The sequence below is a fragment of the Sturnira hondurensis genome, unplaced genomic scaffold (genome assembly GCF_014824575.4).
Source record: "Sturnira hondurensis isolate 20B ecotype Veracruz unplaced genomic scaffold, ASM1482457v3 Scaffold0020184, whole genome shotgun sequence".
NCBI lineage: Eukaryota > Metazoa > Chordata > Mammalia > Chiroptera > Phyllostomidae > Sturnira > Sturnira hondurensis.
The window spans coordinates 1,170,340-1,195,158 of NW_028092815.1; the positions used below are offsets into that span (position 1 = coordinate 1,170,340).

Consider the following 24,819-nt stretch of genomic DNA (forward strand, 5'->3'; position numbering starts at 1 on the left):
TTTCTTAATGTCATGTCTGCATCTCACCCAAATCTGTCCCCAGGGTATACCAATACCACCTGTGCCCCCAGCCCACTCGTGATTGGGCCTAGAACCCTGCACAGGAATGCTGCGGGTGCTCAAGGCATATTTTTTGAGTGAATGGATGTGTGAACATTTTAGCCTCATCACGTCTTTCGTTTTGCCTCATCGTTCTTTATTCCAGTCATACTTACAGGCTTGTTTTTCTCACATGACCCATGCCCACTCATAAACCTCCAAGCCCTTCTCCATTCTGCATATTCTGTGGGATGATTTTCTTTCTCCCCACACTTTCCTCCAACTGGTTAACTCTCAGATCTGCAAGTCATAGGTTGTGCTGTGTTCTCTCTATGGCTTTCTTTACCACTCGGGTTGAGAATAGCAATCACTTTCAGGATGCCCACGCCACAAGGCCCTGGACAATCACCAGCTCGCTTGTCCCTCTGTCCCTATCAGTCTCTAAACTCCTTGCAGGGAGGAAATGTGTCTACTATCTCTGGTCTCTTGCTGTGTCTCCATATGCTGTGACTGTACCAGACAAACGCTGCCCTTCTTCCCCTTCTCTGAGTCCTTGTGCAGCCCATCTCCCTGCCTGGAGTGCCTTCGACAACATGCAAACTCCCTTCCACGTTTCTGTTCTGAGAAGCCTTTCAGCACCTGCTCCCCAAGCCGACTGTCTCCACGACATCCCATTGCATCCGTTTTCCAGCTGGGTGTTGCCCATATCCGTACAGTGCTTTGTTGTATGCCGTTGGGACTTGGTACACCATGAGCTTCTCACTTTTGTGCTCCCATGGCCCACAGAGTGCCTGCCAGTGAGTGAGTCATCACTACACATTTTCTGAAGGAAGAAAATAAATGTCTAGTGGGAAAATATTTTTTACCCCTTTCCTCTTATCAATTCCAAAAGCACCTGAACTCACAGTCAGTAAAAACATACAAATGTTAAACTCATTGTTGACATTTATAGAGTACTGACTATCTGCCTGGCAGTTTATAAGCATTGTCTCATTTAATGATCTCCCAAACTTGGGAAATAGGTGCTTCTGTTGACACCAACTCAGGTGAAGAAACCTGGGCTGAGGGCGGTAAGTCATTCATCTAAGGTGAGCTGACAATGACAGAGCCAAGAAATGGGCCCAGGCCAAAGAACTTCAATATTCTTAACTACCAGGCTGCCCTAGCACTCTGTGACCTTACCCTGTCTGACCTCTGCCCTCCTTCAGGAGCACAAGCCACAGCCATGCGGCCTGCCTCGGCGCCTTGGGCCTGGCCCTCACAAGCGCAGCTGGGCCCCCAAGCTGACCCTGCCCCAGCCCAGGCCTTGCCCCAGAATGCCTGCCATGGCCTCCAGCTGGTTCCGTGGGACTTGGCAGAATCTCCCTGTCCGCACCCACCCAGCAAGAGGCAAAAAAAGGCAGCCTTTCTACTTGCACAATAACCCACAATTTGACATTTTACAATTTTCCTGCAAGTGATAGCTGGATATTGCAGTAACAGATGAACCAGCGTCTTTGAAAGCTCAATAACACTTTTTTTTAAAAAAAAGGAAGATTTTGTTATTTTTAAGTATATTTTATTGCTTATGCTTATTACAGTTTTCCCAATTTTTGCCCCTTTAAAAATCTGGAATGCTTCATAAATTTGCATGTCATCCTTGCGCAGGGGCCATGCCAACCTTCTCTGTACCGTTCCAATTTTAGTATATGTGCTGCCGAAGTGAGCACAGTAACACTTGTTAAGGAAAGATTTAAAACTTTCAGCTGAGCACGGAGCTAGGCCCAGCCCAGGAGCACCCGGGGAAGGCAGAGCCTCAGCACAGTCCTCGCAGCTGCGCTCTGCTCTGAAGGAAGGAAGGCCTGGCAGCCCTGTCCCCACTCCCGGGCCTGGGTGGAAGGGGCTGAGGTGTCGAAGGCCGGTTTCCTCTACTTCACACCCAAGGAAGTGAGAGAAACGCTGCTTGGCTACAGATGTTTCTGTGCGGAAAGCAGTGATTTTGTCCTACAAAAGCCAGCTTGAAGTATTTGTATGAAATTTAGGAAGGGAAAAAAGAAAGAAGAGTCTTCCTGCTTCTTGATGATGTTAACAGAAGTAGCTGCAAGGAAGGTCCCCCACAGGGAGAGGGCAGGACCCAGAGCCACATGGTCTCGGTTTCCAGTGATGAACCTCTCAGGTAAGAGAGGCAGACACACTTTGTGCCAGTTAACCATGACCTCTAATCCTGGGTTCCTTTTCATTTACTGAAAGTAAGCATGGTCTGGGGAGAAAATTACGGTGAGGGTGGACCCAGAAGACCTGGAGTTTGGTTTTGGCTTCACCACGTACGGTATTTGTTTTCTGACCATGAACGAATCATTTAAACCCTCTGGGCTTCAGCTTTTCACAAGCCAAATGACCACTGATACTAGGGTATTAGGTGGCACGTAATACAGAACAAGATGACAGGTGTGAGTCACTCTCAGGTCATCACATCCCAAAGCAAATCCTCCTCTGGGAACCGTGGTGACCACCCCTGAGCCCAGCACACCACCCTCAGCCACCATTCCTTACAGCAAGGGCACAAAGATGGGAAATAAGGGGCAAGGACAAGGTTCTAAGTGAGGGATGGCTTCCATGGCTCTCACTGGCTCTCCCAGGCAAGCAGTTAAACTTCGACAGCTGCCAGGCTACGGAGTATGTTGGTAGCCAAGGAGCCCAGACCTTGGTCAGGACGCTCCAGCCAGCAGCAGTCTGACTGCCAGGGCGCACCTGTGGGCACCTCACCTGACAAGCTTCAACTATGGCTGAGCTGACAGCTCACAGTGGCTTCTTGTTCCACTGACCTTCAGACAGACTAATGAAAAACCATGCAGCCCTCAAAAACCTTGAGGATAATCAGACATAAAGTAAGCTAATAATAGTTCCTGTTTATAAAGCACTAACTACGTGCAAGGCACTGTGCTAAGTATTTTATAGATATTACTCTATATAATCCAGATGGTGCTTTGAAATGGGATTGTTGCCTCCATTTTACAAAAGATAAATCTCAGGTTTTAATCTCAGTCTGCTATTCAGAACACAGAAACTATCTATGAGAATGTTCATCACAACAAAATGACCCAGATTCCCAGAAATAGGGAGTTAATTACATGTCCTATCATCTAACCGCATGTTAGAAATGCATGAGAAATCAGGGTAGGGTAATTATGATGTAGAAAAAAGTGCACAACCAATTGCTAAGTAATAATCCCAACTTTATTTTATATATAATATGTGTAATATGATATTTGCTTTTTCTTCTTTGTATTTTTTCTATATCATGCAAAATTAACACAATGAGCATATGTTACTTTTTAAATTGTAGGGCTATTTAAAGGCCCATCAGAAATAACCAAGAGCCCATCCCCACTCGTTTTGGAGTCCGGATCCTGCAGGAGGCACTGAAACCATTCAGTTTCTGTACCAGGAACACCTCCCCAGTCAGCACAGCAGGGCCCTCAACTGCTCCGCTTCCTGCTGCAGCACGCAGTGCGTGAGTGAGGAGCCCACGGACTCTCAGGGCGATGACAGTCCTCTGTCTGAGGTGGCATTTCTGGCCGGACCCATTGGCCCAGATCACTATGCCCTAAGGAAGTCAGGCAGAGAGCCCAAAATGGGCCATCCAGTAAGGCAAAACTAGAGTCATACACACTCTTCTCTGTTCAGTCACAATTAGCATTGTCATTATTAGTAGTAGTAGTAGTTATTTAAATGAGGTGTTCCTTTCAGGATAGGGAAAAGGGACAATACGGAGTTGGCTGCACGACATGTATAATTCTCGCACCCAGAGGCCTGGGAGCACTGGGAAGATGGATGTGAAGGGGTGGCAAGACTCTCAGTGTGGCGGGAAGAACAGGGGCTTTCAGGCAGATGGGGGTTAGACTTGATTCCATTTACTAACTGAGTGACCGGGAAAACTTCTTAACTTTCTCCTCTGAAAATGGGTCTAAAGGGGCTATTGAAAGGAGTAAAGACAGCATGTAGGACACATGGCAGAGTAGGGGACAGCAGCTGATGCTTAATGTCTTCCTCCAGGCCTCTCCTCGCACGCCCTTTCCCCAGCAGAGCACACACCCGTCCTCCACAGTCAAGTTCTTAAGTCTTCCCCTTGCCAGAGAGCCGCAAGAAAAGCTCCCATGTGATCCCCAGTGCCGTGAGGCACCACCCCAATGGGAAGGCTTGAGTTGATGCCCAGCCACGCAGTCAGCCATTACCGCCAAAGGAGATTCGGGCGGGATCCCGAACAGACGACGGACTGTCACCGCTGCACACCCAAACGTGCCCAGACCTCACCTCCTGCCTCAGACGCTCCTACAGCTGCTGCAGTGATGGCAACAGAGCCGTCTACCCTTTATGTGGCTCAGGATGAACTTTTGATTTTTCCATACTTACTGTACCTCACCTCACTGGAGGCCTAGGAAGACACGAAATCTTTCATTTTACTTAGGAAAACATAGGATGCACTCAGAGAGACTGGTTGATTTGTCTGCGGTCAGCTGGCACGTGAGGCGAAGAAGGGAATTTGAAGGAAGGAATCAGTGCCTGGGCCCACCCAGGACAGCACTCACAACAGGATGGGGGGTTGGGGGGTACACCGTACATTCTGGTCTCAACTCAACTCCCTGTATTCCACCCTCTAGTCAGGGGGCCTTTCCTCCCAGGCTGTGCTCTCTCCCAGCACATCATAGGCAAGAGCCTCCTCACCCTGCACAGATCCAGCACCCAAACACTTTCATAACTGGTTTATTAACCTTTTGGATCATCCCAGCACCTTTTCAATCTTCCATATAAGTATGACTCTGTGCTGTTCAGGGCCCCCCTGCGTGCCACTAGGAGAAAGGCTGCTGCTACTCAGAGCCTGGGAGTCAAGCAGGGCCCCACCCCTCCCGACGCCAAACACACGCTTGTTGTTTGCACACTAGGTTATGTGTTACTAGTGTTCTTATACATGCTTCCTTCACGGACTCCTGTCTCTGTCTTGACACAACTCAGCTTGATGGAGGACAAGTCTGCTCCTCTGGGTCCACACCAGCCTTATCAGGCAGACTTCCTGCTGGGCACCAAAGCACCCTCACACTGCGTTTCCTAAAGAACCACGCACCACTAAAGGCTAAAGCTTGGGTCAACATCTGCATGAGGCTCTCTGAGCGGCCTGGGATGAAACATGCTCCTCGTTGGTCTTTATTTTTCATGAGCAGAGAAAGGAGGTGGTCCTGACAGTCCTGTAGACTGTTGTGCCCAAGAGAGCGCTGGCTCAGGGGCTGGGCCAGGCTGGGTTTCACTCAGCGCCCACTTTGCTCCTCCCTGGCCCATGGGACCTCGTGCCACTCACTTGGCTTCCTCGTCCATTAATCATGGTAATAGTATCTGTTCTGCCATCACCTCAACAGGGCTACCGTGAAGATCAAGTAAGACAACCAGAAGAGAAATGTCTTGTAAACTGTCATGAAGTATACCAACAAGAGGGGCATCATCATCACAGAATGTATCTGGCTAGAACTCTCCACATTTTAAGAAGCCTATTTCTATGTACAAACTGAAGCACTCACATTAAGAAATGTTCTGAGAAGAACAGCCCCAGGTGAGAACAGTAGGGGTTACACAGGGTCAGGGTAACAAAGGACACAGTCAAGGTCCTTGCTATCAGGAATCTCACTCTAGTGGGAGAGCAGGCAGAGGAAACTGCAGGTCTAAGAGAACACTGCCTGTAAAGACATGCAGGCACTCTGAACTGGGAAAAAATAAAAAGAGAAAGGGCCAAGTCATCCAGCTTCAAGCTTCATATTTTGTTTATTGTGTGGCAATAGAATCTTGATATGTTCACCTTAAGAAAACCACTGTTCATACTGCATCCTTCATAACACATCACCCCCTCTGGAAACCTCAAGTTACCTGGTGACACAAATCCCCCTTCCCTGCAGCTCACGCCACACAGTGCTCTCGCAATGCACCCTTGTCTAACTGGCCTGTCCCTTGGAGAGGACAGACATGCCCAGGCCAGGACGAGGCTTCCTCTGACTTTGAATCCCTAGCGCCTAGTATCAGCTACTCAATAAATGCTTATTCATAAGATCACTTTTCACTGGTCAATGTTGTATCTATAGCCAATTTAATAGATGGGTTGAATGTGAACACAGACTCCAGGACACACTGTGCAAGCTGGTTTGGCAAGACAAATACCCTACCTTAGCTTATCCTTCAGTGACTTTCTCCTTTCTCTTATGAGGACTTGTGCTTTACCAAGAGCTTCCTCTTGTTCTAACTATTAATTTATAAGAACTGCCAGAAAATGATGTTCTGTGACATCCTGGGCTGCCATGATCATGACCAAGGCTATGGGAAAATGTAGACATATGACCTAGTACCACCAACAAAAAAATTACAAACAAAAAATATGAGAAGCATGGGAAGGGAAGGTAGCCACACTGAGACACACCCATCAATTCATGTATGAACCTTATTTGAATCCTGGTTCACACACAAAAAAATTGTTTAAAAAAATTATAAGACAACTGAGAATATGTTACCAACAAATAGATATTGATGTTACATAATTATTTATTTTTCACATGTGATAATAGATCTATGGTTATATTTTAATAAGAGTTATAATATTTTAGAGATACGTACAGAAGTACTTATAGATAAAATGATATGCCTAGGATTATAATCTAAATAAATTGAAGTATTTAGGGAAGTACACGGCATAGATGAAATAAGACAAGGCAGGAATTGCTTGATACATTGTTTCATTATGCCATTCCTACTACCTTTACACTAAGTTTGAAAATGTTTGTTGATATTTTAAAAATCAGTAGTTCATTAAATTTCCTTCCACTGCAAGGTGACTCTGGCGACTTAACAGAGCAAGTCACCCAGGCTCCATTGGTGCGATGCTTGGTACTGGCCTCCGTCGCAGGGTGCGGCGGGCCGCAGGCCGCCCGGAGTGGGGCTGCTCCTCCAGACCTGCTAGAAAGAGCGCCAGGCCCCGAGGCCTGACTGAGTCCCCCTCAGAGAAGCTCCTGGTCAGAGCTGCTGGGAGCCAATGAAAGGAAAAACAAAAGCTCAGGAAGGGCAGACCACAAGGAACATGGGATTTTTAAGTCAGAAGGGTTGGATTCACTCCTTGCCCAACGACTGGAAGTGATCTTCTCAGTGCCTCAATGTTCTCATCTCTAAGATGAGCATATACTACCAGCCACATCAAAGAGCTGTAGGGAAGATAAGCTGAGCCTCATATGGAAAGGAAAGCAAGCGGCAGCCTGGTGCAGGGGTCAGAGACTTGGCTCTGAATGGTGGCTTTGCTTTGCCATGCACATAAATAAATGAAAGCTGTTATGTTTAATTATTTAAGAAAAAGCTATTTGTTCGAGCCCTCAAAGTGAGTCAGCAGGCTACGACTACTCAGGAGGAGAATTTGCACTCTGCTGTTCTCCCCACTAACCCTTTGAGCCGCCCTTATGGCTCTTATATGGGCAGCTGATTCACAAACAGTTGCTTTTCTGACGGCGGAGGGAAGAGGGAGAGGAGATGGGCCGATCTTGTTCTGACAGCTGGGCCACCCCAGATGGCAGTGACGAATCAGTCTAGCTGCTGCCGCGCTCAGCACACACCCAGCACACCCTGACCCAGCCACTGCTGTGTGGTGGCAGCAGATGACTGTCTCTTTGTGTTTCACCCTCCTCTGCACACTCAGTAACCTCACAGGCTTCTGCCAGCCTCCAAGCAGAAGCACATTTTACCCAACTCTGCCGGAACCAATCTTGCAAGAGGGACGTGCACATCTGCATGCATGCAAGTGTGTGCACGCGTGTGTATAAGAGGATGCATGTGAACCTGCACCTATTACCTCAGCGAGTAGCACGCTACCCCAGTGCCACAGCAGAAGGACAGGGGCAGTCAACAATACACCCGGACAGTGGACGACCAGACTCCCACGTCCTCAGCCCAAGCTTTATTCAGAGATGTGCTTATCCATGGTCCTGAGCACCTCCTTGGAGTGCAATTTCAGAGTAGAGTATTGGATTCGGCTTACCCAGAACCTATATTCCGAGTGCCATCATCATCTGAGTCCAAGAAAAGGCACGCAGCCCACAAAGGCAGAAACTCCCTTTCACCATGAGCAACTGCCTGTCGGACTGAGGAGTTGGGCTGGAGCGGAGATGAACGGCCATGGATGGGGATATGTGTTACCAACCAAACAGAATTTCCTGATGAATTATTTTTTTCAATCTACAACATCTTGGATTTTGTCATAAGACTCTCTTAGGCTTCCTCCAGTTTGGGATATGAAAACAAGTGGAACACATGATTCATTCTACTATGCTTTTAAATAAAGGTTATAATGAATAACTCACTAATAACTACAAATGAGGAAGGTTTAAATAAAAGCACCCAGGTACAAATGAAAGAGTTGCTAGCCAAACTTCATTTTTTATGGAGTAGCATCTAATCTCCCCTTTATTTTGCTAAAAGTGAAAAAGGAGATTTGACATCTTATTTCAGGTGGTGAAAAGCCTTGGGTCTTCCTCTGCACATTTTCCCAGAACAGCCTGCTCACAGCACTTTGACATTAAGAAGTTCTTAACTAACCATTTACATTCATGAAAAAGAACGAGTTAATCTGCCTTTTACACACTCCGTATTCTGTTTCAGCTGTGGAAGAAGGTAGCACTATAGTTCCCCCTGCAAATCAGGTACACGCGGCGGAGGGACAGGCGTCTCCTGGCAAGTGGCAGGCTGTGTAACTGCTGTGTCACTTGGAGCAACTGGTTTTCCCATTCTGGGCCTCTGTTTCCTCCTCTGACGAACAAGGGGTTGCTCTGGATGTCATTCCCAACTTACCTAATTTTCACAATGAAGCATAAGGGTCAGGAGCTATTATCTGAAGCTGAAGGTCAAAATCCTATGGCTCAGAGGTCAGCAAATGATAGCCCATGGCCAAGTCCACCTGCAGCTTACTTGTTTACACCTTGTGAGCTAAAAATGGCTTGTATATTTTTAAATAGTTTTTTAAAAACTTTAAAAAAGAATACTGTTTCGTGACAGGTGAAAATTACATGACAATCAAATTTCAGTGTCCACAAATAAACTTTTATTGGCACACAACCACCTCATTGTTTGTATATTGTCTGTCTGCTTTTGCATGGCGACGTGAAGTTCAGCAGTTGCTACAGAGACCATGTGGCCCTCGAAACCTAAAATATTTACTTTCTGGTTTTTCACAGTTTGCTATCCCATACTGTAGCTCAGGATGTCTCCAACTTCAATGTACACACTGATCACCCAGGGATCGTACTAAAACGCAGGCTCTAATTTAGTAGGCCGGGGTGGAGCTGAGATTCTGCATTTCTAGCAAGCTCCTGGGTGGTGCCAAAGCTGCGTATCTAGGGAACACACTTGACAGGCAAGGTCAGGGCTGTCTGACAAATCTTGTGATGCTATGAACTTGGTCAACGCCGTCCAGTGCCCGTCCAGAGCCTTCAGATGCTTTGATATGCTGATTCTTGCTAGACTCTCCAGCTTCACTGCCCACCACATGCACCGGGAGACACACATCCTGTGCACACACATGACCCTCCACTTCCTGCTGGACTGGGTTTCCTCCTTCAGGTGCCTGTGACATCCCCTCCTCAATGCACTGCTCCGCCCTCAACATGTGCAACTGTCCAACTTCTTGTCCCTTGTGCCCCAGCTCACATGACACCTCCTTTGAAGGGAGCTTTCCTAGGTTCCTTAAGGCTGCACAGAGTGGCCCTTTAGTGAGGCCCCTTGGTACCTGTCACCCCTCTTCACAGCCCGAGTCACGTGGCAATGACACTGACATTGCTCCAGCAGAGGGCATCTTTCCATTGCTACGTGCCCACTGACCAATCCCAGTGCTAGGTTCTTGGCAGGGATGGAAAACATGATATCTGGAATGGGACAAACGGATTGCTCAGGATCACCCAGCAAATTAAGTGCAAAGCTGGGACAAGAGCCCATACCTTCTGAATCCTGCTGGGAATTTTCTTTTCCCTAAACCATGCCTCAGAAATAGATACTCTGTTCTGACGGATTAAGGAATTGGTTCTCCAGCCTTTGAAACTGGGGTGTGCAGGCTGTGCTCTGAAACTGCTTGAGTGCTTGGGAATAGCCACTCCTGACCGTGGCTGGCCACTTCACGGAGCACAGAGAACTGAGCCAGGTGGCAGCTCCTGAAACACACCTTTGGACCTGGTGCAGCAGGCCCTGGCAGCAGTGGTCAGTTATTCTGGGACTGACCCCAGGCAAAGGGCCAAGACGCAGTTAGTGAGAAACCTGGGAAAGAGGTGCAGCCTTCACAACGTTCTTTCTCTGAGGCTGCAGGCACTTCCCTTCTCATTTCTCGTGGCTTCTATTTCCTTCTTGGTCACCTGGAATGTGGGTCAGCCATCCAGACCCAGGCTGAGTGCAGCCACAGCAGACAGAAGGGCCGCCACGAGCATGACTTCTCTGGCAGCCCCTCTGGCTGAAAGGAATGGGCAGGATGTGGGGGTGGGTGGAAGGGGTAAGGTGCACAGAGAGCCAAAACCTACCCTGAAATACCACCCCACCTGCTCAGTGTGGCGTCTTTGCCACCGCTCCTCCTCTGGCCTCAAATTCTCACCACTAGATTCACAGGTTCTCCAGAGCAGTCACCGACGGACGCTGCGGACTGAACTGAGTTGCGTCTCTTAGGTTAAAGCCCTAACCACCAAAGTGACAGTTTAGAGAGGGGCACTTCAGGGGGTAATTAGGGTTCAACAGGGTCATGAGGGCAGGGCCCAGATCTGTAGGGTTCATGTCCTTGTAAGAACAGACACCAGAGAGCTCACGAGCTCTCTCTCTCTCCACAAACACCAACTCAGGAAGGGCCGAGGGGGGCTGTGGTGAGCAGGTGGTCATCTGTAGGCCTGGAAGAGGGCCCTCCACAGACCCTCACCTGGCCAGAGCTTGAGTCTTTCTCCCGAACTGTGAGGAAACAAATTTCTCTTGATTAAGCCCCTGGCCGTGGTACTTTGTGAGAGAGGTACCTGCCCTCACAGATAAGAGGATCAATTTCAATTTCCTCTAAGGAATTTTAATTAAGCTCATGAAAGCAGGGACAAGTCTAGCTTTGGTTGCTACTGTCTCCCCAGCACCAAGCAAAGGCATAGCAATAATAAATGTTAATAAAGAAAGAAATGAACTGAGTGTTTGCTACATACTAGGCAGCATGCAAAGCGCTAGGGAAATAGAGAGGTGTCACTATCACTCCATGGAGACTGGTGTAAACCAATCACGGTGCTGTATTGGGAGAAGGATGGGAAGGGGCACAGCCCTTTGCCTTGGGCAACGCACACACACACACATTCTACCCTGAGGGGGAAGTGAAGACGGGTGGAGGAGAAACAGGTCATACACTCAGAAATCTTCTCAAAGGAGAGTATGTCTGAAAGGCATGTATGTGATCTCACTTATGAAAGAAGTGCACCCAGGAAAACCCATTTGTTGATTCAAATTGGGACAAGACCCAGAAGCGTCGAAATGTAGAAACTTGAGTGGCCAAAAGTAGCTGAGTGCCACAGAGGACATGGGGCATGAGAAGAAGGTGGGGTGGGGTGGGGTGGGCTGGAAACGGGAAGACCGTGGCTACCTCCTGGTTGACTGGTACCTGGCACCACATAGAAGGGAGCGGAAGGGAAAGGAGCAGTGGGCATCTCGGCAGGAGAGAGATGTTAGGCCGTCAGAATCTCAAAACTTCCAAATGANAATTGGGACAAGACCCAGAAGCGTCGAAATGTAGAAACTTGAGTGGCCAAAAGTAGCTGAGTGCCACAGAGGACATGGGGCATGAGAAGAAGGTGGGGTGGGGTGGGGTGGGGTGGGGTGGGGTGGGCTGGAAACGGGAAGACCGTGGCTACCTCCTGGTTGACCGGTACCTGGCACCACATAGAAGGGAGCGGAAGGGAAAGGAGCAGTGGGCATCTCAGCAGGAGAGAGATGTTAGGCCGTCAGAATCTCGAAACTTCCAAATGAAATCTTCAAAGACCTGTCCTGGGGAGGCAGAAAGACAAAGGGCTCTAAAGGGCTCTCTGACAACTTGAGGCACAAATTGAGTAAATCTGTGCCTCAGTCTGCTCAACCTTTTTTTACTCAATCTGCTTTTCCCATTGTGTCAGGATTGATAAGGGGGAAAGTAACACATAGTAGGTTCACAACAAATGTAAGATGTCAGTAGATGTTTGTCTCTATTTAATCAAGAAGCTCCAAACACCCTGCATTCCCAAGCTAATCCTTTGAAAATCTGGAGCAAACACAGCTCCAGCAGGATGTGAATGCTGAGAAAGAAGACCCTACTAAGAAGGGCTTCTGGTGGCTAACTGGGCTCACATTAAAAAGAAAAAAATGCAGAGCATGGTGGACATTTTGGCACAGGGGCGTCTGATACCAGCTGAAGCAGCCCTTCCAAAGGATTTCTGGAATCCTACTTCAACCAATAGGACTCAGCCTTTCCCCACTGAGTCAGAGCTGTGCAGCTCCAAGTAACTACAGTGGCTCCGTCTGACCAATCAGGACAGTGCCTTTTGGACCAACCAAAATAAAAGGACTTGGAGTCCTCATCTACATGAGGACAGACCAACCAGGGACCAGGGGAGGGGGCTTTAGTCCATAAAAGCCAGCTCCCCTCCGAGTCTATGTTGGCTCTTTCCCTTTCTACCGAACTTGGAAGAGTGTGATTCCCTGGCTGAGCTAAAGCACCGAAGATATCTCCCTGGGACAGCGGAGAGCAGCATACAGCCGGGACAGCCATGCTGTTTCCACAACCGTGTTCTGTCTCTGTGGGGCTGTTTTGCACTGAATAAAGTTTCCTTCCTCACCACACTCCAAAGTGGGGATTCTTACCGGTGTTGAGTTGGTGCCGTGAGGTGCCAACAACCACTGGTTGACAGAGCCTACCTCCTGGATTGGTGATTATCCCTGTCTGTCCCCTTCTGAATCTCACGGATTCACAGAAGCGAGGAATGCCTTCTGTTTGTCTCTGAGGTCTGGGCATGGCTCTGCAAGGTGCTTCCTGAGGTTTTGGGGAGCGCAATAGCACAGACAGGCACCATGGAGATACATTGTCTTAGCCAAAGTCCCAGGACCGACCCCCAGTGGAACTTATTCTAGACCTTTGGCATCACAGCCCACCGATTGCAGAGCCACGTGGCTTCAGACCAAACAAAGACTCTGACCTCATCCAGTGACCCACGCATTCCCTTAGGAACCCTCCCTAGGCCAGGCGGAAGCTGCCACCCAATGCCGACCAGCCATGTCTCCCTCTACCCTCTCAGAAGCAGCATCACACTTTCTCACAGAGGAGCAGGCACACCACTTGAAATAACTCTCCAAACACTTTTCTGCAATGTGGTCTATAAACACAGGAAGCAGCAGCTGGCTGGGTTGCCGGTGATGCCTACTTGCCAGTCAGGGTGCTAAGCTGTGTGTGTGAACTTAAAGCTGTGATCCAGGAATAAAAAATAAGCCAGTAAAGCAGAAACTGAGGCAGCAGCCTCTTGGCCTAATGAAGTGGCCTTTACAGCTGGAACAACTAGGGCTAGCAACCCAGCTCTGCCACTTACCTACTACCTGTGCTAAGTAACCTTGTGGTCCTCTACTTTCTCATTTTAATTGGGCCTATCCATACTAACTGCATAGGTTTCCAGTGAGGAGTAAGTTACGTAGTCTTTCTAGGATGCTGAGGCTAGAGACTGGCATGTAAACAATGATTAAAATGGTATTTTCCACCACGCTCCTTGGTGTTTACCTAAAAGGAGTTGAAAACCTACATCCACACAAAAACCTGCACAGAGATGCTGAGAGCAGCTTTTCCCCATGACAGACAAAACCAGGCAGCAAACAAGATGTCCTTTACTATGTAAATGGACAAATAAACTATGGCACATCCAATGGAATATTAGTGCTAAAAAGAAACCAACTATCAAGCCATGATGAACACATGGAGGCATCTTACATGCATATCACTAAGGGAAAGAAGCCAATTTGAAAAGACTGCATGCTGTACGGTTCCAACTGCATGACATTCTGGAAAAGGCAAAGCTGTGGAAACAGTAAAATGATCAGTGGTTGTGATGATGGGCTGGGGCTGGAGGAGGAAGACTAGGTGGAGCACAGAGCATTGTTCGGGCAGTGAAAATACTTTTCACGACGCTATAATAATGGACACATATCATTAAACATTTGCCCAAACTCCTAAAGTACACAACCCAAAGAGTGAACCCTAAGGAAAACTGCAGGCTTTGGGTGGTTATGACATGTTCATGTACGTTCATCATTGTAACAAGTGCCCCACTCTGCTGTGGGATGTTGACAATGGGGGACGCTGAGCACGTCTGGGGATAGGGGGTACATGGGAAACCTCTGTACCTCCCCCTCAGTTTTGCTATGAACCTAAAACTGTTTAACAAATGTCTTTTTGAAAGGTAGTTACCTTCATTGTCTTTGAGGACCTGACATGAATTCACTTGACAACAGCCAGGGGGTGAGCTATTAGCAGGAAATTAGTGGACGGGGGTGGAGAGGCCTCCTGAACCCTGACATACAGCTTTAAAACAATGCTCCACTGTTTGAGCAGGACTCCAGCAGTCAGCTGAGAAAAGCTGAAGAAACACGATAGCACTTCCTCCCTCACCATGATCATCTTTTTTTTTTTAAAAGAAAACTCCCTCTGTAGAACAAGTGACTCCAGAGCAAAGAGGACCAATCAAGGAAACAGACTTGGAGCCTTGAGCAAAAAGTATTGAACTACACATACTCACCATTACCGGAAATGATGGTGACAGTGGAAAGAACATCAGTCCTCCTGGATTTTCTATTTTAAGGAATTAAAGGCTAACCTAGGGTCCTGTTACTGCTGAAAACTTCAGTACCCTAAGTACATTACAGACCTGACAGCACACTCATCCCCACTCTCCTCTTCCTTCCTCCTGAGCGGGCTGCACTGCCCTGGCTCCGTATACCCACCTCACTAGCCATTCTCTTCACAACAGCTGTTGCACAGCCTTCTCTGAGTCTCTACCCACCTTCCCGTCCCACTGCTGGTCACAGCTCACTGCCTGTCCAGTGGCTAGTACACAACAGGCAAGTGCTTGCCCAAACGCTGAATGCTCAAGGGTCAACCCTCTGAGGTCCGTGCTTACTCCCTCAGTCCAACTCTACACCCCTCCAGAAGGCAGGGTGGTGCCATGAGGATTCTGAGGAGACTCCTGAGAGCCCTTCCACAGTTCTCACCCGGCCCTGCTCCTCGCCTTGCCCCTCCCCAGAATGCACTCCTCCAAGGAACCAAACACTACTTGAATTGTCCTTTCAGCCCCAGGACTGAAAGATGCTGGGGAAGAATTGAGGCACACACTTTGCCCAAAGACAGAATGACTTACGTGCTGGTACCTGGGGGTCCCTCTGTGACCCCCAAGATGATTCCACTGTGATTACACCGCCGGGAGCTGAACCACCATGTCTACTACTTAGGCACTCGAGAGTTGACCTCTGCATCAACTATGTTACATGTTTCTATTATCCTCATCCCTTGAGGCAGGTATCACTACCTTCATTTAACAGATGAGAGAACTGAGTCTTAAAGTGGTTAAGTAACCCTCCCAAAGCAGAGCATGCATTTGTCACTCCCACTGCAAAGCCTAGGGCCCAGCAAACCACGGTGCATCTGCCCAGCGAGCGAGCCCTCCTCCCGCTGCCCCAGGAACCAGAGCTCCCTTCCTGTTGCTGCTGAGGACCTTCAGTTCTTGGCGGCAGGTGTGGGCTGGGCGAGGGGATCTGCAGCGCTCGGGGCTTCCTGACTCCTGAGTACAGCCCCACTCCTGTCTTCTCAGTGCTCGGAGCCAGACGGGTAGCACACAGACACACAGGCACCCGTGCGTGCCCACACACGCACTTTTAGAAGGGTGCTATCACGGGGACTCCAGACCACATCGCCGCAGCCAGTGAGGCCCAGTGGCAGACCAAACCAGTGACCCGAGTCTTGACCCCAGTCTGTGTAATATGGGGACATCACACCATTTCTTTGGAGCTCAAGTTTCTTTCCTTCTGCTACTCACCGAACTTCACTGAACACCAGCTATGCAACACTGTGGGTGGTTGTTAAGAAGGAAGATTTGAGAATGATTCTCCTGGAGTTTACATCCTGGTTCTACCACTTTCTAGTTACATAATCTTGGGCAACTTAAAAATCTCTATTTGCCCATGTTACATCTGATAAAGGGTTAATAACCAAAATATATAAAGAACTCAAAAAACTTTACACTAAACAAAATCCAATTAAAAAATTGGCAGAAGACCTGAATAGACACTTCTCCAAAAAGGGCATACAGATGGTCAAGAGATATATGAAAAGATGCTCAACATCACTAATTATCAGAGAAGTGTAAATTAAAACCACAGTGAGGTATCACCTCACACCTGTCAGAATGACCATCATCAATAAATCTACAAACAGGTGCTGGTGAGGATGTGGAGAAAAGGGAAGCTTTGTGCATTGTTGGCAGTAAAGCAGATTGGTATAGCTACTGTGGAAGACAGTATGGAGTGTCCTCAAAAAAATTAAAAATAGAACTGCCTTATGACCCAGCAATTATACGTCTGGAAACTTATCAGAAAAAATCCAAACACTAATTTGAAAATACATACACATCCCTATGTTAATTGCAGCATTGTTTACAATAGCCAAGCTATGAAAGCATATTAAGTGTCCATTGATAGATGAATGGATAAAGAAGAAGTGGTACATATACACAATGGAATATTACTCGGCTATAAAAAAGAATGAAATCTTACCAACCCACATGGATGGACCTAGAAGGCATTATGCTGAGTGAAATAAATCAGAGAGAGAAAAACAAATGCCATATGACTTCACTTATATGTGGATCCTGAAAAAAACAGCATAAACAAAACAAAAACAAACTCATAGATACTGAGAACAAACTTCCATGTGGGTGGGGGACTGGTTTGAGGAGCTGGGTGAAAAAGGTGAAGGGATCAAGAAGTACAGAGTGGTAGTGACAGAGTCGTCACCGGCATGCAAGGCCCAGCACAGGGAATAGTCTGTAACATCGTCCTAACAACGTGTGGTGCCCGGCGGGTGCTAGTCTCACCAGGGGATCACCCAGTAAGTCATAAAAATGTCTAACTACTGTGCTGTACACCTGAAACAAATAAAATATTGAGTGTAAACAGTGTCTAAAAATAAAAAAAATTAAACCTCTGTGCCTCAGTTTTCTCATCTGTAAAATGTGGATAATGACAATTGCTATCTCATACACTCGTTATGGGGAAGAACATGCAAGTGTTTAAAATATTTTTCTGGCACAGAGTGGGCACTCAGTAAAGGTCAGCTATAAACATCTGGCACTGGGGTTGGGAGTGGTAGGGGGATGAATTGGCAACAGGACATGCAAGTGAGCAATGCCAAGGAGCGAGGTGCCACGCAGAGTGAGTGTTCACACACACACCTGACCTCGTGTTTTCGCAAAAGCCACTTGCTGTCTGTGGAAGACAAAATGATGGCTCCCCGGCGATGCCTGCATCCTAGTCCCCAGAACCGATGGACATGTCACCTTATACAGCAAAGGGACTCTGCAGGTGCGATTAAGCTAAGAACCTGGAGCTAGAGCGATGCCATCACACAGATGATCATATGGGAAAGAATGAAGCAGGAGAGTCCGAGCCGCATAGGCATAGGAAGGGTGTCTGGTGGCAGAAGCAGGGGTCTGAGTGATGCATTTTGAAGGTAGAAGAAGGGACTCTGAAGCTGGAGGTAGAGGAAGCGAATTCCCTCTGACAGCCCCCAGAAAGGTCGCCATGCCAGTGAAATGCTGGTTTTTGTCCATCACTCCCACTTTGGGCTTCTGGTCTCCAGACTGTGAGAGAATCCCTCATGCTGTTTTCAGCCACTTGAATTTGTTACACAGCAGCAGAAGGACACTACACATGCCTTTGGCTACACGTGCAGTTTCACAAAACCTCTGGCTTCACAAAAGCCACTTGCTATCTCATTTTGACTCATATCCCTACTTCCCAAAAGAGGTGAAATAAAAATTCAAGCCCTCAGAAGGAAGGATTCATGTTCCTGGAACTGGCCCCCTCAGTGGCTCCCCATGTCCCTCAGTCTGACAGGATTATCCTCTCAGGAACAGGGAGGCCTGGTCGGGGTGGACTAGGTAGAGCAGCTGGCTAACCACAGCACAGAACCTGAGTGCTCCCGGATGTTATGGAAGAGCCTCAAAGTACCAGGACCCAACCATCATAACGAACAATAGTATCACTTTGTGCATGCATGAGTGTTTGTGGTTTTTATTACTTTTACAAACATTGCTTCATTTTGACTCACCTAACTGACAGAATTAACTCCCTCAAAACCGCATCCTCAGAAGGCGACACATCCAGAATTTGAACCCAGGAAAACTTGTCTCTGAAGCCAGTTTTCTTTCCCCATAGCAGACTGTAACTTCCACTCTCCCTTCCTGGATGAGGACTGCGACAGCTGTGGGTCCCCTCCAACACCTCCTCCCTCACCCACCTCTCCACCGTCCTCATCCTCAGAGGCTGCCATTCCGACCAGCCTCTCACCATGTCGGCCCCATTCTCTGCAGGCTGAAATGTGAATACAGGGCAGGCAAAAGGAGGGGAGGGGAAGGGAAACAAGAGAGAGAAACTTGGGTTGACCCAACAACAGACCAGTCCATTTCTGCAAGACACAGAGCCAACACCCCACTGGAAATTTGTCATTATCGAAAAGCTCTTCTTGGAGGCAGAGCCTGCACCCAGGGACGTGGAGGAGGGAGCCACAGTCTGGGAGGGACCTGGACTTCTGCCAAAGCCCAGCAGCTGGTCTTAAAAGAGGGACTTCACTGCTTGTCTCATTTCCTTGCAGGTGAAAAGAGGGAGCCGGACTATGCAGGGTTTACTAGCAATTTCAACTACACATTTCTGCACTTCATTGTCTGCAGGACATTTGCAAGCGGGAACGCTCTATCTCGGAAGGTGGAGTTCAGTTATCCTAAACTTAGGATAGAGTTGATGACTTTTTTCGCCCTGTCTTCCAACATACATGACTCAAGTCAGGAGCAAGGGACTACTATCATGTAATGTCCTATTAGGAACAGTCTGGAAAATAAATAACTAATGTTTCTTGAGCACCTGAATTTGAAACTGCATTTTCTATGTTTCCATTTTCAGTGTCTACCAACTCTTAGGAGTTCGACTCCGCCCCACATGCAACCTGCCATGTAAGGTACGACTTCCCTTTCTCCGGGTGAACGCACTTTCTCTCACCCTGACTTGGGGAACCCCAGTTCAAGGTCTTTTCCTTGTTTCCTCCTCCATCTTCCTTCCTCTCTCATTTCCTTCCAGAGCACCAACACATCCACCCACTGTGCTTCTTTCACTGTCCCACTCATCTCCAGGTTGCCGGTGAGTGTAGACTGACCCAAGTGTGCAGAGACACCCATGACGACTTAAAAAACTGGAGAAAACCTTTGCTCAGGGACACAGAAGTTGCTCTGGCCCTGTCTACCAGCACCTTCTCAAGCCTGGACATCTTACAGACAGAGCACACATCCTCAACTTTTGTTGATGAGCTATTCTGACTCGGAGGTGGTGGGAACAGGGTCCTACCAGGGAGAGGACACTACAGAATATAGCCTTTTGTGCACGGCAGGCTGAGGTCCTGTGACCAGAGAGGAGATGCTGAGGTTCCCCAGTGCTTTTCCCCAACACTGAATGCACTGGGGAGCATGCAGAAAGGATCGGGAAAGACTTACTGAATAATGAACAAAGGGGCACCTCAGCAAGGAGAGTTAGGGGCCCTGCCTACAGTGTCCAGTGAGGACAGGTCAGTTGGGTGGGGTGCAAGGTTACTATCTGCAACTGTAATTTAGCAGTGGGAGGATTCTAAAAGGCAGATGATGGTCACATCAGAGATTCCAAATAACCTGCATGTCCCCAGTCAGAGCCAGGCCTGAGGCTGGTGTCTCAGACCAAAGGCTCTGGCTTTCTGCAGAAAGAGCCACTGCAGGGCTCCACGGGATCCTGGGGTCCCATGGTGCCGCGCAGTCTGGGGGCCAAGGGGGGCTCAGGAACCCTTTTCTTCCAGGAACATTTAAGCCACTAAGAACTGTGTTGACGACCAATGGCTCGACTCATTTTGGAAATGCAAAGAGAAAGAAACACCTGGTTGATCTGAACCCTTTTGGTGAAGTTTTCTTCCTAGTTTCCTCCGGGACAGCTCTGGTTTTGCTCCTTCCTGCCTCTGTAACCACTCCTCTCAGCCTCCTTCCCTGGGGCCAATGTCTCCCTCAGAACTCCTCCCTCTGGAAGCTGGCTTCCTGTCTCTTCTCCACACTCTGCCCCTGAGCCTTCTACTGCCACTAATCCCCAAGACTCTTATTTCTGGCCCTAACGTCTCCTTTGAGCTCCAGATCTCTATTTCCAGTTGTATCTTCACATGTTTCCAGAACCTAAAACATGTCTCACACTTGTCACCTCTGCCTCTAAATCTAAATCCTCCTCTAAGAATATCCTGTTTCCTGCATGTTCTGTCCTGGGTGATATGGTCTCCACCTTCCCAGTTTCACAAACTGTTAACCTTAAACTACCTTTTTGTTCCTCTCACTCTTCATACCCAATAGATTATGTAAATGCTATTAATTCGACTTCAAAAACTGTCTCTAGAGTCTGGCTCTTGTTAATCTTAATTAATCTGTCACCTGGATTATTACAATCACCTTACGGGCTTCCACGCCTAGTTTTTCTCTGCTCCGTTCTATTCTTTATATGGCCCTCAGGGCTTTAAGATGTTATTTTCCATAACTTCCAGGCCCCGCTCAGTCTCTGTTCTCATCTCCCAGTACTCTCTGGCTGCAATCTCACCAGGCCCCAGCTCCCATTTGCCTTCTTGCTCTCCGAATTCCAAGATGTCCCCTCTGATGGACTGCCCTTCCCACTGCTATGCTAGAAAATCTCGGCATTGTTCAAGGCCTTTCAAACTGTCACTTTCTCTGCATTCCTCAGCCTCATCAAGTTGCACTAATCATTTTCTCTGCGGTTCCTACAGAGCTTTTTCAAGCTTCCACTATGGTATTAATTGTTATATCATTTTTATGGTTTACATGTTTTTCTGTCTTCCAGAAGGCTGAGCTCCCATAGAAGAAAAACAATCTTCACATCCCTGACAAGACCTGACATAGAGTAGTCACTGAGTAATAACACGATGTCAAATCTGAACTCAGGCCCAATGATGGGCCAGCTAGCTGCCTTCTTTTTTTCTTTTGGTAGCCAAAATTCTCCTTTTCTTTGTAAACTAGATAGCAGCATCGTGCCTAAGCTACTTGTCTAGGTGGGGTGCAGGGGCCAGTGGTGAGAAGGTGAGAGGATGAAGAAGAGAATGATTCCAGGAACCCAAATTTAAAATAAAATCTGCCTCCATCTTACCCTTGTGGTATAATATTAAACCATGTCAACTGTCTACTGACCTTCCCAAACTCCTGCTCTTAAACTGAAGGGTATTTCTCTCACCCTAATGCACTTTAAAATTTGCTTCAGCCCTGGCTAGTGTGGCTCAGTGAATGGAGCGCCGACCTGCGAACCAAAGGGTCGCCAATTTAATTCCCAGTGTAGGGCTCAGGCCTGGGTCACGGGGCCAGGTCCCCAGTGGGGGGTGCACGAGAGGAAACTACACATGATGTTTCTCTCCCACTCTTTCTCCCTCTCTTCCCCTCTCAAAAATAAATAAATATAATCTTTAAAAAATAAAAATAAAGTTTACCTCACAGCTCTGTCTTCTCCTCACACAGTTATTGCACCCTTCTTTTATATCACACTTATCATAATTCTCTATCTTCCACACTAGTTACCAGTTCCCTGAGGGCAGGTTTTACATCTAATCATCTTTTCACTGCCAACTGCTAGTATATGTTATAATAGCTGCCCCCCAAACACACAATGTAGTGCCTATGCATTAAAAAAATGGCATTACTCAGGGAACTTCCCATGGAGATAACACAGATACAATGTTTTGCTTTGTTTTGTTTTTTTCCTTTTCTTCTTCTTCAAAGATTTCACTTGTGAAGGTTAGAGGCTCCAAAGAGAAAAGACCAACGAGGGTGGAAGTGGCTAAAGAACTCTGTACCTTTGTAGGCAATACAGGAATGATCCTCCATCCTGCCTACTTCAGAGTGTGAAGCTTAACAAGGGTTGAGGGACAATGATGAGAAAAGGAGAGGAAAAGAGACAGGAATGAGGGTAGGGAAGGAAAATAAAGGAAAGCCAGATGAATTACGGTTGAACTAGCTCTCCAGTATATGTAAAATCTGATGAGGCAAAAGGAGAAGAAAGGGTGGGCAGGCAGGCAATTCAAGGGCAAGTTGATTACGAAATGAGCCGCCATGGCCCTGTCAGGTAGCTCAGTGGGTTAGAGCATCATCTCTATAGACCAAAGTTGCTGGCTGGGTCCTGGTCAGGCCACATACAGGAAACTAATGGGTGGGTGGAGGTGGAAGAGGATATGAGAGGAATAAATGGTAATGAGGGAAAAAATGCAATAAAAAGATAAAACTATTTTAAAAATAGAATAAAACAATTTTTTTAAAAACTTGACTCTAAAACGTGAATAAGACAACTTGGATATTCCAAAAGCCCTTCGTATCCACCCCCCCACACACACACTACCTCAGTGATATTCTTAAGGCCTCTTCTGTGAGTTTCAATTCTTTTTTAAACTTATCTACTTACATACAGGTCAGGGAAAAGTGGGTTTACAGTAGGAGGAGAAGGACTGGATGAAAGGTGAAGGTTTTAGCCAAAGAACATACATGCATGTCCCATAGACACAGATGGCAGTGTGTGATGGTCAGAGGAAGGGGCGAGGGGAGCAGGGCCAAGTGGGGACGGGCAAAGGGGGGCAAATGAGGATGCATCAGTAACAGTGTCGACAATAAAAAGAAAGCTGAAAAAGAATAAACTAATCAACACACAGATAAGGGGAACAAAACATTGAAGTCTCTTTCTCCCCATCTCCCTGCCCCACCCTGATCTTCTCTCTAAAAAAAAAATCAGTAAAAATTAAAAAATTAACCCACCTCCCTCCTTTGCCTCCACCCCCTCTTGGTTTTGTCCATGTGTCCTTTACAGTTGTTCCTGAAAACCCTCCCCCCCATAATCCCCTCCCCCCTCCCCTCTGGTTACTGTCAGTTCTTCCTTTCAGTGTTTCTGGTTCTATTTCACTCACTTTTTTCTTTTGATTAGATATGACTGGGGCACGGGAGTGGAGGGGGTAAATGCAGACAACTGGAATTGAACAACAATAAAAAAATTTAAAAATTAAACATTATATAAATGAATGAATGAATGAATGAATGAATAAAGCTGAACACCTTTCCATTGTAGGTATATAGTCTGCCCTCCATATCCATGGGTTTCACATCTGCGGATTCAACCAACCACGGTTCAAAATATTAAGGAAAAAAATCCCAGCAAGTTCCCAAAAGTAAAATTTGAACTGGCCATGCACCAAACACTAGGCTGAATCTATGCAAATGAAGTGATGGGTAAGCATCCCCAATGCAGCCTATATGTAAATATAGGTTATAGGCAATTATATCATTTTATGGGAGGAACTTGAGCATTCTGGCATTTTGGTATACATGGGGGTTGCTGAATGTCCCTATATACTGAGGGATGGCTGTACACCACGTTATTTATCCATTCATCAATTAAAGATCATTTAGGTTAATTCTTTTTTTAATATATATTTTATTGATTATACCATTACAGTTGTTCTATTCCTCCCCCATTCCCCTCCACCCTGCACACTCCCTCCCCCATCATTCTCTCCCTTTACTTTATGACCACGTGTCTCAGGTTCTTTAGATTCTATATTTCCCATACTATTCTTGCCCCCCATCTATATTTTACCTACTGTCTATGCTACTTATTTTCTATATCTTCTCCCCCCTTCTCCTCCTCCCACTCCCCTGTTGCTAACCCTCCATGTGTTCTTCATTTCTATGGTTCTGCTCCTGATCAGCTGTCCTCTTGGTTTGCTTTTGTTTTAGGTATGGTTGTTAATAACTGTGAGTTTGCTGTCTTTTCACTGTTCATATTTTTTATCTTCTTTTTCTTAGATAAGTCCTTTTAACATTTCATATAATAAGGGCTTGGTGATGATAAACTCCTTGAATTTGATTTTATCTGAGAAGCACTTTATCTGTCCTTCCATTCTAAATAAAAGCTTTGCTGGACAGAACAATCTTGGATGTATGTCTTTGGATTTCATGACTTGGAATACTTCTTTCCAGCCCCTTCTTGCCTGTAAGGTCTCTTTTGAGAAATCCGCTGACAGTCTGATGGGCACTCCTTTGTAGGTGACTGTCCCCTTATCTCTTGCTGCTTCTAGGATTCTCTCCTTCATTTTAATCTTGGTTAATGTAATTATGATGTGTCTTGGGTGTGTTCCTTCTTGGGTCCAACTTCTTTGGGACTCTCTGAGCTTCCTGGATTTCCTGGAAGTCTATTTCCTTTGCCAGATTGGGGAAGTTCTCCTTTGTTCAAATAAGTTTTCCACTCGTGGCTGTTTCTTTTCCCCTCTGGCACCCCTGTAATTCACATGTTGGAATGTTTAAAGATGTCCTGGAGGTTCCTAAGCCTCTCCTCATTTTTTTGAATTCTTGTTACTTCACATTTTTCTGTTTGGTCATTTCTTCCTTCCTTCTGGTCCACTCCCTTGAT

At 47.0% G+C, this 24,819-nt stretch overlaps 1 protein-coding gene and 1 non-coding gene across 2 annotated transcripts in view; both read right to left on the reverse strand.

Moving 5' to 3' along the window:
- UBASH3B (ubiquitin associated and SH3 domain containing B) overlaps positions 1-24,819 on the reverse strand; it is a 139,708-nt gene that overhangs the window by 105,606 nt on the left and 9,283 nt on the right. The window lies entirely within an intron of this gene.
- Positions 1,642-1,748, reverse strand: LOC118975244 (U6 spliceosomal RNA). The gene has a single exon (XR_005064030.1). It is a non-coding gene; the product is annotated as a U6 spliceosomal RNA (small nuclear RNA).